The following is a 15,012-nucleotide window of genomic DNA, read 5'->3' on the forward strand; positions in this document are numbered from 1 at the left end:
GGTTTGTCTCTCTGGCTCACGGGAATCCATCTTCGATCCACGAGCAATTAAATCACAATAATAATCAAACCAAGTGCTCACGTATATCCAACCAAGCACTCAGCAAGAGAAAAAGTACGGAAACAACTTCACGTATGAAGAAATCCTCAGCATACAACAACAGTGGGCAGAGCGGTGAACAACAAATCTAGCACCATGGGCGGCCAAAAGTAAAGTGAAGCTTCACCTCCAGTCGGCCGGGACAGCCGACTACTGGACAAGCAGTTAACTATCGAACCTCCTTGTTTCAAGCTTACGACCGGTTCCAGCTGCCGCTGATTACATTCCTATTGTTAAAGGACCGAAAGGTTTGTACAGGCAGTCCCCGGGTTACGACGGTCTCGGCTTACGACGTTCTGAGGTTACGACGCTTATCAATTATTATTTATCAGACATTATTTCCAGGGTTACGACGCATGTTCCAGGGTTACGATGCCTACAACACTCATCTGGCAGATGAAATATGACACCAAAAATGCAAAATAATCAATATTTGAAGGTTTTTTTGATGAAAAATGCCATAAGATGCAGTTTACATAGTTTTCAATGCACCCAAAGCATTAAGGTTTTCTTAGGATTTTTGATGATGTTCCGGCATACGACGATTTTCGGCTTACAACGCGTCTCAAGAACGGAACCCCCATCGTAACCCAGGGACCGCCTATATTACGTATCGGAACAACTCCATTTTTGTCTCCATAGAAAGCATCCTCTTTTTTCCATGAACTTCAGCAACCTTCTTGGGACCCATGACTATGTATACTGTACGTAATTAAGTTATGTAATATATGTACTAAAGTTCTCACACAACACGTTCAAGTAGTACAGAATTCTGCGTGCTTATGATAACGATGCTGCTACCGAGTAGCCGAAGGACGCCGTTATGTAGAGCACGATGGGAGAGAAGCTGACCAATAGGAGAGCAGGATCTTATGGCGTTGACTAGCATCAGGAACCAATGGGAGAGCGGGAGGATGGTGGTGAGTCTACTCAGTTGGCGGCGCGTGAGTTTTAAAATTGTTATCGGTGGTCCGGGCGAATCTTGGGACTTTACAGCAACAACCTTTCATAACCTGAACTATTTTCGTATGTAGAGCCAAAAATATCTTCGTATTTGCTTTCGTAACTTGAATTTTTCGTAAGCTGGGACTTTCGTATGTCGAGGTACCACTGTACTAACTTCATTTATCCTGTTGCACTGCTTTACTGTCAGCCTTTGGCAAACTTGTGCTCTCCCCCCCTTCCCTCTCTCGTCTCTCTCTCTAATATATATATATATATATATATATATATATATATATATATATATATATATATAGAAATATTTTATATATATATATATATATATATATATATATATAAGATATATATATATATAGGGTAAACGACCAAATAGTCACCATTATACTGGAAATTTCCACTTTTTTCACTCGATATTTAATTGGTGAAACAACAATACAATTACATCTTTAAACATACCTACCATTCAAAGACTGAAACTTACTCTTTTGAATGGTATGCTTAAAGATGTATAATTGTATTGTTTCACCAATTAAATATCGAGTGAAGTGGTGGCCGTTTATATATATAAGTATATATATATATATATATATATATAAGATATATATATAATATAGTATACTATATATATATGACTAGATATATATATATTATATATATATATATATCATTATATATAGATATATAGATATTAATATATAGATATTATATATATATATATATATATATATATATATATATATATATATATATATATATATATATATTATATATATATATATAATATATATATATATATATATATATATATATATATATGTACAAATTAAATATATATATATATATATATATATATATATATATATATATATATATATATACATAATATATATATATATATATATATATATATATATATATATATATATATATATTATATATATATATATATATATATATACCACCACACACATTTCACATATACTATAATAGTGACTATATCTGAGGTAACATCAGTGAAATTATAATAATAAAAAAAATCACAATCGTTCTTGTGTGTAGAAATTTTTATAGAGATACGCAAGCAAGGATTATACTTGATTTTTTATCATTACTTTGATTAGAGATGGTGATTAACTCTCCAATCCTTTGACAATATATGTCAAGATACATTTCAAAGCTGCGTTGTGTGTAGTGGATGAACCCATTGAAATGCTTCAGGTTAGTTGATGAAATTGACTTAAGTAGTACTACATGTAGTTAGATTTACAGTGGCCTTCTTCCCTAGTTTTCATATACTTGACAAACAGCTGGACACATTCCTACTCCTGATATGACAGATGTTCTTCATGTGCATAATACTTATCGCTCCTCCAAGGGCAAGAGTCATATGCCAGCACATGGCTGCTTGGCTTAGTCTAAAACAACCTAAAATTCTCCCAATTTATTTTTTAATTTGTCTTACTGATATTTCATACTCTGCAGAATTTTGTGATGTGACCTACCGATCTCCCTAACAGTCTGCATTACAATTATTGTATGGTATGCATTACTATTATTGTATGGTATTTCATAAATAACAGAATTTTTTTTTCTGGTCTCGGTTCGTGTCGCCCTGTGAAATAATCCTTTAGACCATTATTTCTAGGGTAAATGAGCTAACACATACCAGAGAAAATAAAATCAAAGGTAAAGTCAGTATAACTGACTCGCTCACTCTAATAAAAAGGAGAGTGTTGGTATGGAAACAGGGGCGAGTGAGACCACTACCACGAACCTGTAGCCATTTAGACATTTCCCCACCAAAATCCTCGCCTGCAAGAGCCGATCCATAGGTAAAGACGGGCGCTACTACTACTAATACCCACGCCACGCGGACAGCAGCGCCTCTAGTGGTCATCCTTTTATGTTAGCTGCTTCGCGTAACACCTACCTGCTTTTTCTCTGTGTTGTGTTCGCTTCTGTGCTATTATTTGGATACCATGGAACGCGCTGCCATCGCCGCTGCTAAGTTAAGTACCCTGAAAAGGTTTGGATTTAGTTTTTGTCAGCCAATAAATCGTATTTTCTGTGTTTTAGGACTTAATATGGTTACCGGGTCTGACGCATGGCGGCCATTGGCTCGTTTCATGCTCGGTTAGGCGTCCTAGTCCTCCATACTAGCTCGTCTTTCCCTTTTATTATCCTTCCATGGGTCTTAAGTTACGTGTTACTCTAGCTTACTTTTAAGTTTACATTGTATTTTTCATTTAGGGAATTCTAGCCCATGCCTTAGCTTTAGTTCATGCATGCATGTCTTTTGTCTAGGTATTTAGGCTATGAAGTGTTTGATTATAGTCCTGTATCCTGGCCTTTGCTCTTCATCGGCTACGGCTAGCTTCGAGTGGAAGCCTGGTTCTTAGAACTAGCCTTCCCCTCCTGGGCTTCTTTCATTCACTCGCGTTCCCTCTCTCTCCCTTTAGCGTTCTGTTTTCCTTTTATTACGTTATGTTATTAGTTTTTTGGGTTAGCAGATAGGGCGACCTAGACGGTTTTGTTGCATTATTCTCATACAGTTGGTTGCTTTTCCGTTTCCTACGGATTCACGTGGTCTTAGCCTATGCAGTTGTTGCATTACCTTGGTACACTTTTGATCGCGTGGTCCCTTGGTCGCCCTATCACCAGTTCCCTTCCTCCCCTCCAGTGCGGTAAGGGGGGGGTCTGTCCGGGCTCGCTTAGGTTTCTATGGTACCTTTCGAGCTTCTCCCACCTCTTCTCCCTGTACGGGGGGGAGGTCTTGGGAGCTTGGGACAGCTGGGATACTGGTTGACTGTGTTCTCGGGTCCTGGGGGATCCCGGGGTGGCGGGAGCAAGGTTGGCCACCTTTCTCGTTGACCGCTCCGATCTCCCCCGGCGTACTCCGTAGAGTTTATTTTTCACCCACACTTCTTGGTCTCCCCTGTCTCTTTCGATTGGGCCACTTGCTTCTTACCCGAGTGCCCCGATGGTTGGAGCGGGGGATGGCTGGTTCCGCCAGCCATTGGAGTGGAATAAACTTACATGGTCATTTGCTTTCCCAGTCCCTTCGTATCTCTACCGGTGGAGCGTTTGCTTCTTACCCAGACTCTCCGTTAGTTGTAGCTTCGGAGGATTATTTAAGATTTTTTATCGCAATGTATCTATTTTTATTTATGAGTAACCTAGTTAACCTTTTGTTGTTAGGACATTCTCCTCCGTTCTACGGCGTGTTTTTATGTATATAGTTATATATCCTTCTGGTTGGTTTAATTTTGTTTCTCCGGTGTACTACGGAGATCCCAACCATAGGAAAGCACGTCTTTCCCTCACACGTAGATCGGAGGGATGTTACCTAATGATTATAATTATTTTTACTCCGGCATACAACGGAGTTTAGTAGTAGTACTGTAAGTGCCTTGTTGATGCTCATGTATCTTTCCACTTACAGGCTACTAACTGTCAGGAGGCTGGCTGCAACGCCATCCTCCAGGACCCGTGCGGTCATGAAGTGTGTCGCACCCATGCTCCGTGTGCTACGCCTCACGGAGACCTAGTTGTGTGGCACCACGAAGCATGCTCGATCTGCTACGAGCTGGTCACGCAATTCTTGGACGGAGTAAGTATTTTTCAACTGGGTTTACTCTTGTCCGCTATGATTTATATGTAATAATAGCCTTAGAATTAAGTTTGCCTGGTAATATCTTGTTAGGTTAACACCCGTTTCAGGAACCTGGGTGTAAGGCTTACAATTACCCTTTCTTCCAGGCTGCCGCCGTGAAGGAAGTCGCCCTGGCTACCCTGAAGGCATGGGTGGGCGGCTTCGGTAAGAACGCCCCCAAGGGACAGCCCTACATACTAGACAAAAAGTTAGCTGTCCAGATTTTCCCCAGGGGCAAGTCGACAGGCTATGTGGACCCTGCCGCGGCAGCTCTGGCGATAGCCTCTATCCAGCAGCAGGTGGAGTAAGCCTGGAGTGGGGGTAGCAACCAGGAAATTGTAGCAGACGTGTCAACCCTTAATTTAGATCTTGAGCCAATGACGGTAGGTGCCGACGATTTGTTGGTTGAGGTAAGTTTGTTGGGCGATCAAGGGCCTCCCTTGGTCGCACCTGGATCTTCTTCTCCTGCTCCTTCTTCTTCATCTTTCCAAGGCTTTACGGGATCTGAGATCCCGGCTAGTACGCCTACTGCATCTGTGCCTCCTAAGGTGAAGGGACACAGAGAGCAGAAGACCCTTCAGAAGACGACGACTAAGAAAACGTCGTCTTCTTCTCGTTAGTCTTCGGCGCCCCACACCGGAGCAGGGAAGGTGAAGCCTGAGTCTTCACATGCTAGAGGGTCGAGAGGTAAATCCTCTAGGGAGAAGGTCCGCGCTCCGGCCGAGCCTGTACCTTCCCCTGTCTCCGCCGGATCTTCTTCGGTGACTCCTAACAGGGCCGCGGCACTAGGTGACTTCGACCCCGCTGCCTTTTCGTCAGGAGTTCTTCAGCAAGTGGGGGAAATGGTCGGTTTGCTTAGTTCGAGGTTTGAGCAAATGTTTGCTCAGATCTCCACCACTTTGAACCAGTCAGGCCAGTCCATCCAAAGTCTTTCCGAACGAGTGTTGGACCATGATAATCGCCTGGCTGGTATGAACCAAGCGCCCCAAGCTGTAGCTCCAGTGGCAGGAGCCGGTCTCGCTCAGCTGCCGCCGTATGACTCTCTTCCCGCCTTTTCCATGAATAACCCTTGGAGGGTAGCAGCATACGCACCCTACCAAGACGGTATGATTTCGATCCCGGAGTGTGGCACCAGGAGGATCGAAGATTTTGAGTTTCATCCTGCCGGATTGACCCCACCTTTCATGGGATATGCAAGGCTGACAGAGGCAGCTCTCAATAGGGAAGATAAAATCCCTAAAGAGACTGTCCTCTACAGCCGGGAACGTGCTCAGAGAGAATGGGTACACTGCTTGGAGGACTGGGACTGCTCCAATACCAGGCTCCAAGCCTTCAAGAGTCCCTTTACTATCTTTGCCACGGAGGAGGAGGCACCACTCCCCTTCACGACAAAGCTAGCTGAGACGGTTATGCAAGCGGTCTCAAAGGACGAGTCTCTTCCACAGCTAAAAGAGGCTGACCCCACATCTCCTCTCTACCCAGCGTTCGGAGAAACCTGGGAGAACCTGCCAGCTACATTTACGGTAGGGAAGTTGAAGCCGGACTGTGCCATGGAACAGTTCGGCGAGAAGCTGCCAAGATTGCCTGAGGCTCTTATTCAGGCAGAATTTGATGCCAGATCTAGGCTTGGGAGGACTCTCAACTCCCTGGTCATTACCGAGGTGGCTTCTTTGACATATGGTTCAGAACCCCTCTTTAAGATACTGGCCAAGTCCCAAATGCAGACTGTGTTGACCGATATGTATGACTTCATGGTAGCAAGGAAGAACTGTCGCAAGCACGTTCTCCAAGAAGCTACCATTCGACATGAGCCAAATAGGCTGCTCGCATCTAACATCTGGGGAGCAGACCTATTTCCGGAGTCTGCAGTTAATGATGTTCATCATGAAGCTTCGAGGCTTAACCAAAGCCTCAGAGATAGATGGGGTATCTCAACTAAGAGGAAGCCAGAAAACACTCCCTCAAATGCCAAGAAGTTGAAAAAGACAAAAAGGTATCTGCCGTATCAGAAAAAACAACAGCAACAATTTGTCCAGGCGGTCCCAGTCTCTCAACCTGGACAGCCTTCACAGAGTCAACCCATCCTCCTGCTGTCTCCTCAAGGACAACCTTCTACTTCATACACTGTTTCCCCGGCTTTCAACCCGGCGTTTGAAAACCAGGCATTCCAAACCTTTAACAGGTTTGCCAGGGGAAGCAGAGCCAGAGGTAACTTTCGGCAGCGAGGTGCAGGAAGGGCCAACAACCGAGGTAGGCACTTCCGAGGCGGCCATGGAAGCCATCCCACACAACAACAGTGAGGATCCCCAGGTAGGAGGGAGGCTGTTCCTCTTCCGTCACAGGTAGGGGTTCAGCAAGTGGGCACAGAGCATCGTGTCCAAAGGGCTAGGTTGGAGTTGGATCAAAGGTCCACCTCCAACCAGATCATTCCTTCAATTACCATCAAAGGAATTGACAGATTACGCAGAGGAGCTCCTTCAGTAAGTTGTGTCGAAAGTCAAGCATCTAAAGTTTCAAGGGCGCTTGTTCAGCGTGCCAAAGAAAGGCTCATCAAAAAGAAGAATAATCTTAGACTTGTCCCAACTAAACTTATCCATTCGTTGCGACAAGTTCAAAATGCTGACTATCTCACAGGTACGGACCTTACTTCCCCATGGGGCCGTCACCCACCTCTATCGATCTTACAGACGCATACTATCATATCCCAATCGAGAGACATTTTCGCCCATATCTAGGCTTCAAGCTAGTAACCCAAGCTTTCTCATTCAAAGTGATGCCCTTTGGCTTAAATGTGGCCCCCAAGGTATTCACAAAAATAGCAGAAGTGGTAGTTCAACAACTGAGGTCTCAAGGGATAATGGTAGTAGCGTACCTCGACGATATGACAATTTGTCGAAAATTGCATTTTTCCTAACTATACAAACCTAAGGTCCTTTAACAATAGGAAGGTAACTAGCGGCAGCTGGGACGGTCGTAAGCTTCGAACAAGGGGAGAACGGTAGTTACCTGCTCGTCCGATCGTGCGCGCGCCCGCGTGCCTGAGAGGTGAAGAATCACTTTTGCTTTAGGCCCATGCAAAAAACTGCAGAGTGAGGGGTGGCATGAGGTGGGACTATATGTAAAGGACCTCAGGTTTGTATAGTTAGGAAAAATGCAATTTTCGACAAATTGTCATTTGTTCCGATACGTAATACAAACCCTCGGTCCTTTAACAATAGGAAGACTCACTTATTGGTGGGAGGAATCTGAGTCTTTTTGGTGAACAGACTGGTGTTCGTCCAACCCTGGAGTGCCTCCCTGGTCGTAAGAGCGAGGGAGGGATCCAAACCTCTGTCCGATTGATCGGGGTGTGCACCGCAGGATCAATGGTCAGACCTCTGGGCCAAGTACTAAGAGAGAGGCAAGCGTATCTCTTCGTACCAGCAAGCAAGAACTTGTTCCTGTTTGCAAGAGACAATCATAAAATGATGGGTTTGTCTCAAGTTGGCATCCACTTCCTCCCCCTTGTTGGAGGAAGTGATGGATATTTACTCCTATCCCTACTGAAAGGGATAGGACGGTGCTCTATTGAGTAGCTCACCTGCATCTCGTCCTTAGCCAGCAGGGTGACGACCGTATCCCTCTACCCAGAGGTAGAGGGGAGAAAAAGATGGGAAGAGGAGCCAGTCACACTCTCATTCACTTATACATTCTTACGGTCACACCAGGACTCGATGCTGTTCAGCCTGCGAGGGTCTGGGTTAACTACACAACGTGTTGAGCAACCACCACGGTTCCCAAGGAAAAAGATCCAAGGACCTGTGGGCAATATCCCGAAGGTAGAAGGAGGTGTATGTGGTCCGGTTGGGCCAGGCCCCTGCCTTCACTACCTGCGCCACGGAGAAGTTCTTGCGGAACGCGAGAGAATGATGAAGAGGCGTCCACACTCATCCTGGGTGTCGAGTTTCTTCAGACAGCTCCGTCGCGCCTTCACAGGACAAAGCAGTATAGCCTTCGTATCGGAGGCGGTGAAGTCCATTAGGGAGGGTATTGTGAAGGACTCGAACCAATCGTCAGGGACCGAAGGGTTCTGAGTCTTCGCTACGAAGATCGGTACAAAATCGAGTCACAAATCCCCATCCCCTTTGTGCTTGACTTTGCAAGTTACCTAAGACGAAAAGAAGGGAATAGTCGTATGACCTATCCCTCTTCTCAGCATCGGTACAGTACTCATACTGACAAGCTATTAAGACGAAGTAATGATTGTTCTGGAACAACCGAACTAAGTCCACAGCGTAGTTCATAGCTGACTCGGGCGCTCTGACAGCTGCCGACTGACTGGTTCGGAATCGGTAGTGAGGCAAGTTGTCCAAGCATCCGGGTAAGTCACGTGACCTTCGCCCTTTAAAGGGTTATGCTGAGAGACCAAACAAATAATAAATTTGTTAGTCACCGATCCTGGACGGCGCGGTGATGATTCTCATAATGCATAAGCTCAAAAGGCGAAAGTCAATTGCCTTCAAAAGACTGAGGTCCCTGACGGCAAGATACTCTCATAGACGTTGAATCTCAGCTAAGGAGAAACAACACTATGTGCTGTTGAAGACGAAGGTAGACATTGAATACAACCTACATCTTCCAGCTGAATCGAGAGAAGGAATCTCAAGATTCTGAATGTGTGCTTACAAATGACTGAAAACGCTAACCGATGTTTCATTGCTGTCCGGTGAGGAGTCGTAGTTGTAATGAAAGCGGGGCGTTCTTCAGTAATGAAAACACAGGGGAGTACTGCCTGAAGAACTGCTTCTCATGGGCTGAACGTTTGGAAGTAGAGCTGGCAGGTCTGGGAGAAGGCGATGTCTTTCAATACATCTGCTAATCCGGGGTGGACAATGAACAATTGCACACCTCCGAATACGAGATATTTTGAGGACAAACTCAGATTCCGCAAAAATCATTCGCATTATCGCGGTGCGATGCAGCAAGAGACTATTACAGAATTCTGTTACCGTGCGGTAAACAGAAAGATGAAAGTCGAAGAGATATCTCTGTTTTAAATTCTCGCAATACCGAAGACGATGAATACTAGTGTCACAGCAGTAGAAGGTCATTCATGTATGCGAGAATCCCCGTTAATCAGAGACCTAAGTCCGTGATTGTTGGGCAGAGATACGGTTGGTAGTCAATCAAAGCAGAGGAGAAAGACATAACCGACCGTTCATCTCGAGGCGGCAGCTGGGACTGAGCTGCCCTCGGCAGTCAATACACAGTAGTTGTCGCTGACTCGTCATCCTGAGTTGCCAGGTAATCCTTTTCCATGAAGGAATGCATTCGGCTAGAACCACCGAGCATAAAAAGATATGCTCGAGCAATTATATTTATGCAAAACGAATTTCGGTAAATATAAAAGCTTAAATGGTGTTGTTGTGACAACACCATAAGTATATAAAATTGAAACTGGAAACTCCAGGGAGGTTGCAGGCAACCCCGAGTTGCAGTTCAATTAGAATACTTCTCGTCTACGTCGCAATCCGTAGAGTAACCAGGATATGCGCCTACCCCTCGGACCATTCAACTGCTTAGCAGAATCATGTCGCGAGGTTAATATACGTAGTATATTTGTAGGATTCTGAACAACGATCTCCATCCTAAATTCTTTCCCTTCAAGAAAACAAAATAAGGATTGGAGATCGACCGCCTTCGATCTCTAAGAAAGAGAGAGAAGGAGAAGTCTTCCCCGAAGGAAAGCTTCAATGGTGCACAGAATAACGAAGACGAAAATTCAAGCCAAACTGGATATTCCCGTCCGTTCTCTCTAATCCAGGGCTGGCCGCCACTGTGAGATATCTTCCTTCGGCGACAGTCTTCTTCCAACGCTAAGAATTCCAGGAATTCGAGCATTCGGCGAGATCCCCAATTATCGTGGTAACAATTATCGGGAATACTCGTCTAACTCCCTTGGACAGTGGTCTCGCCCTGTGTGCTAGAAATTCTGCAGAATTCTAAGCGCCCAGCGAAACCCCCACCGGATTCGTTAAACGAATATCGGTTGGTTGTCCTCTCGATTCCCGTAGAAATCGGAGATGGTGCAGGGTCCCTCCTCCACGACCGTTACGTCAGGTAGGACCCGAAGGTCGGTAGCGCAGTCCCCAATCGTGGGATCCTACAGAGAAGTCTGTAGGATCCTACCCCTTTCCCTTGTAGCCGTAAGGAAAGAGGGAATGGGGAAGGAAAAGGATATTGCTCGCCCTTCCAGCGGCACTAGCATTTGGAGATGAGAGTAGGAGCAGCCATCACCTTGCGACGATGGCCTTCCTCCCACCCCCCTCCCCCCGAGGAGGGTTACGAACTCGTGCTGTAGGTAAGCATCTGCCACCACTGTGAACGTCGTCTGGGTGGGGCTGATCGACACCTGACAGGAGAGCCAAAACCGTCCTCTGACTCATTCCAGTCCTCGTCGAGATCGAAACCTCTCAGGAGGAGGAAATGGAAAGGGGGGGGGGGCGGGGGCGGGGGGGGGGGGAAGAAGAGCTGCAATACTCCGAAAAAACGCCACTGTCGCGGCAGAGGAGGGGAAGTAGCTTGCCCGACCGGCTAGACCTGAGCGAGCCTTCTCGTCCGGAGACGAGAGGCTCTCCTGGTTCAGAACCGAGTTGAGAAGCTCTTATCACGGCAAGCCCACCGTCAGTCTGGTTCCCTACTCGGGCTCGAGAACGACTTGAGCCGTGGAGCGGCGATCCTTTCCCCAGGTCATTGTGCTGACGAATCAGTGCAATAACCTGGGCAAAGTTGCTCTGGATCTCGGGAGTTACAGCGTCTTGAGGAGTAGGACCGTCCAGTCCCTCCAACAAGAGCAGCTCCCAAGACCCTCCTCCTTCAGAAGAAGGACCAGCAACAGACCCCTGACGGTCGCCTCCAATCACTTGCGCGTACGTCCTGGCTGGTCCTAAGACCAAACCTGGCACGTGCGGCGTTGTGACGGGATCGTGAGCGGCGCACCTCTCACGATCGCTCCTAGATACCTCGCTCCTCCCGGCTTATCCCAAGGAAGTTGAAGGCATCGGAGAGACAGACCTGCAGCCGATCACCAACCCGCGGTGGGGATTGGTCTGCAGGCCTGGCCGTGCCGCTCACGAGCGGCTCGACTGAGCACGTTGACCCCGGTCCCGTGCGTCAGACGAGCTGCTGCTGGTCGCCCTATCCGCCCGGTCCCTGTGGGAGCGGCGGTCAGGTGACTTGCAGAGCTCGCTTTTGTGGTGAGACCGGTGAGCGTCCTCACGGCGCGTCAAACCATTTGGTACCAGCCAAGGCTGGTACCGATGGTCGGGGGGACCTATTCCCAGCCTCAGCCCGTGGCTGGTCAGAGACCGTCACGTCTACCAGGGTTACCAGCTGGTTGCTGAGAGAGCAGCCGCTGGCCTGGCGAGAGTCACATGAGCGGCTCTCACCAGCTTCTGCTCCGTGCCGCGGTCCTGGCGCCGAGCGAACTCTGGCGCCAAAATTTTGGCTATACGCTCTCCCGCGGGAGATCGTATACACGGAACTTCTCGCGAACGAGAGACCGAGCCGGAACCTGGCGTAGCGGCAGCGCCGCAAACACCAGGCGAGGAAGTACCGGTGGTATCGGTACGCCTCTGGTCCCCGTCTTCTTCTTCCTTGTGGAAGAGGAGACGGACCCTGTTCCCGAAAGAGCAGGAGGACTGGCAGAAGAACCCCCCCGTCCCACGGCGTGGAACGAGCCCTTAGAAGTTCCCGAAGGAGTCTTTTTAGGGGGGAAACCCGGGTTACCAGCTGGTCGCTGTGAGAGCGGCCGCTGGCCTGGCGAGAGTCACCTGAGCAGCTCTCACCAGCCTTCTGCTCCGTGCCGCGGTCTTGGCACCGAAACTGGCGCCGAAACTTTGGCTGCACGTTCTCCCGAGGGAGAGCGTACACTCGGGATCTCTCGCGAACGAGAGACCGAGCCGGAACTGATGCCGCTAGCACCAGGCGAGGAAGTACCAGTGCTAACCAATACTCCCCTGGTCCCCGTCTATCTCTTCCTTGCGGAAGGGGAGATGGGCCCCGCTCCCGAAGGACCAGGAGGACCAGCAGAAGGACCCCTGTCCCCACCGGGGTGGGACGGGCTCTTAGAAGTTCCCGTAGGAGACTTCTAGAGGCAGCCTTCTTCTTCTTCGGCTTATGGGCCTTAGAAGTCGAAGGGGAAGAGGCAGCAGCAGACGATGAAGACGAAGATGACACCTTCCTCTTCTTCTCTTCTTCCTCGTCAGCTCACGCAGGACAGTCGTCAGGTCCTCCATCCAGGCCGGAGCCGGGGCTATTGCCAAAGCAACATGGCCCGACTGCATCTGTCCGGAAGGACCTGGGACTGGGAAGACACACCGTGGGCAGGGAACACCAGGCATGGGACAGGCGTAGGAACCAGGAGCGACAGGTACAGCAACCAGCGCAGGAGCGGCAGGAACAGCGGCAGCGGTAGACACAGAAGGGACAGTCAAGCCAGCAGCGGGAACCACATCAGCGGCAGGTACGGCAGGCCCAACCATTGCCTCGTAGAATCATCGGCAGCCAGCAGGAACCTGGGTACTGGCGGCCGGTCCAGGGGCGAGCTCCTGGAACAGCGGAAGTCTGGGGCAGGCAACATGAAGAACACAGGCGGTGGCGGCAACCCCCCCTCGGTACGGCGGCAACCGGCCCTAGTAGCGGCAGACGGCGTCACCGACACAGCATGGGGAGTGTAGACCAGGCGGGGGGAGCAGCATAAGCGGCCGTAAAGGCCTCTCCATGGGTAACCGCCCCAGACCTCGCTAAACGCTGCAGCAGCCCGTGGATGCTAGGCACGCCCTGCAGTCACAGTGGTCCATACCTGTCCAAGGTCGTCTCCCACGGATGTAACACCTGCGGTAGCACAGACAGATTAGTAAGAGGGGTTCCCTCACGCACGGGGGGGAGACATGCCCCACCCCGAACGCAAGGAAGGTCCCAAATACAAAATACAACGAGGAAGCTGAGCGGGGGGCAGGAAAGAAGACGAAGAATCGGATACCAAGGGAGTCGCGGGAGAGCTTTCTGACGACTTCCTGGCAGACCTTCGCTTCCCCTACCCCCGCACAGCAGTGAAAAGTAATATGAAAATGAAACAGAATACTGCACTTGCGATTCACTTCATAGAACATAAGGGGGAAGGATCAATTCCCGGGTAAGAGCGGAAACTTGATCCATAATAATATGATGCTATCATAAATATATATGAAAATGAAGCAGACTACTGCACTTGCGATTTCACTTTCACAGAAAATAAAAACGTAAGGATCAATTCCCGCCATTAGTAGAAAACACAATATAAACAAAGCATACGACGATGAAGCGGGCAGAGACGATGACGAACACGTCCTTCACACCCGCGGCCGAAAGCAAAAGTGATTCTTCACCTCTCAGGCGCACGGGCGCGCGCACGATCGGACAAGCAGTTAACTACCGTTCTCCCCTTGTTCGAAGCTTACGACCGTCCCAGCTGCCGCTAGTTACCTTCCTATTGTTAAAGGACCGAGGGTTTGTATTACGTATCGGAACAATGGCTGATTTGGGCATCAACCGTCGAGGAATGCCTGAAAGCTACAAGCAAAGTAATCAAATTCCTGGAACATCTGGGGTTCCAAAAACAAAACGAAGTCCAGACTCACTCGGAGACTCGTTTTCAGTGGTAGGCATCCAATGGGACTTATCCTCCCACAATCTGTCAATTCCGGCAATCAAAAGGAAAGAAATAGCCAAAGCAGTGAAGCAATTCCTCAAATGCAAAAGAACATCAAGGAGAATCCAGGAAAGGATCCTGGGCTCTCTTCAATTTGCTTCAGTAACGGACGTTCTTCTGAAAGCAAGGTTGAAAGATATAAATCGAGTTTGGCGCTCAAGAGCAAATGTCAAGTCTCGAGACAAGTTGTCAGTGATCCCACAAATACTTCGCAACCAACTTCGTCCATGGGCGAAGGCGAAGAATCTGTCCATGTCAGTTCCTCTTCAATATCCTCCTCCAGCGTTAACTATACACACAGACGCCTCTCTAACTGGTTGGGGAGGATACTCTCAATTCAGGAAGGTCCAAGGAACATGGTCACTTCAATTCAGCCGGCTACACATAAATGTTCTGGAAGCCATGGCAGTATTTCTCACTCTGAAGAGGCTCCTTCCACCAAAGAATTCCCACATAAAATTGGTTTTGGACAGCGCAGTAGTAGTACACTGCATCAACAGGGGAGGATCCAAATAAAAAAATGTGAACCATGTCATGATAGCCATATTTTCTCTAGCAAACAAACACA

The sequence above is a fragment of the Macrobrachium nipponense genome, chromosome 14 (genome assembly GCF_015104395.2).
Source record: "Macrobrachium nipponense isolate FS-2020 chromosome 14, ASM1510439v2, whole genome shotgun sequence".
NCBI classification, from domain to species: domain Eukaryota; kingdom Metazoa; phylum Arthropoda; class Malacostraca; order Decapoda; family Palaemonidae; genus Macrobrachium; species Macrobrachium nipponense.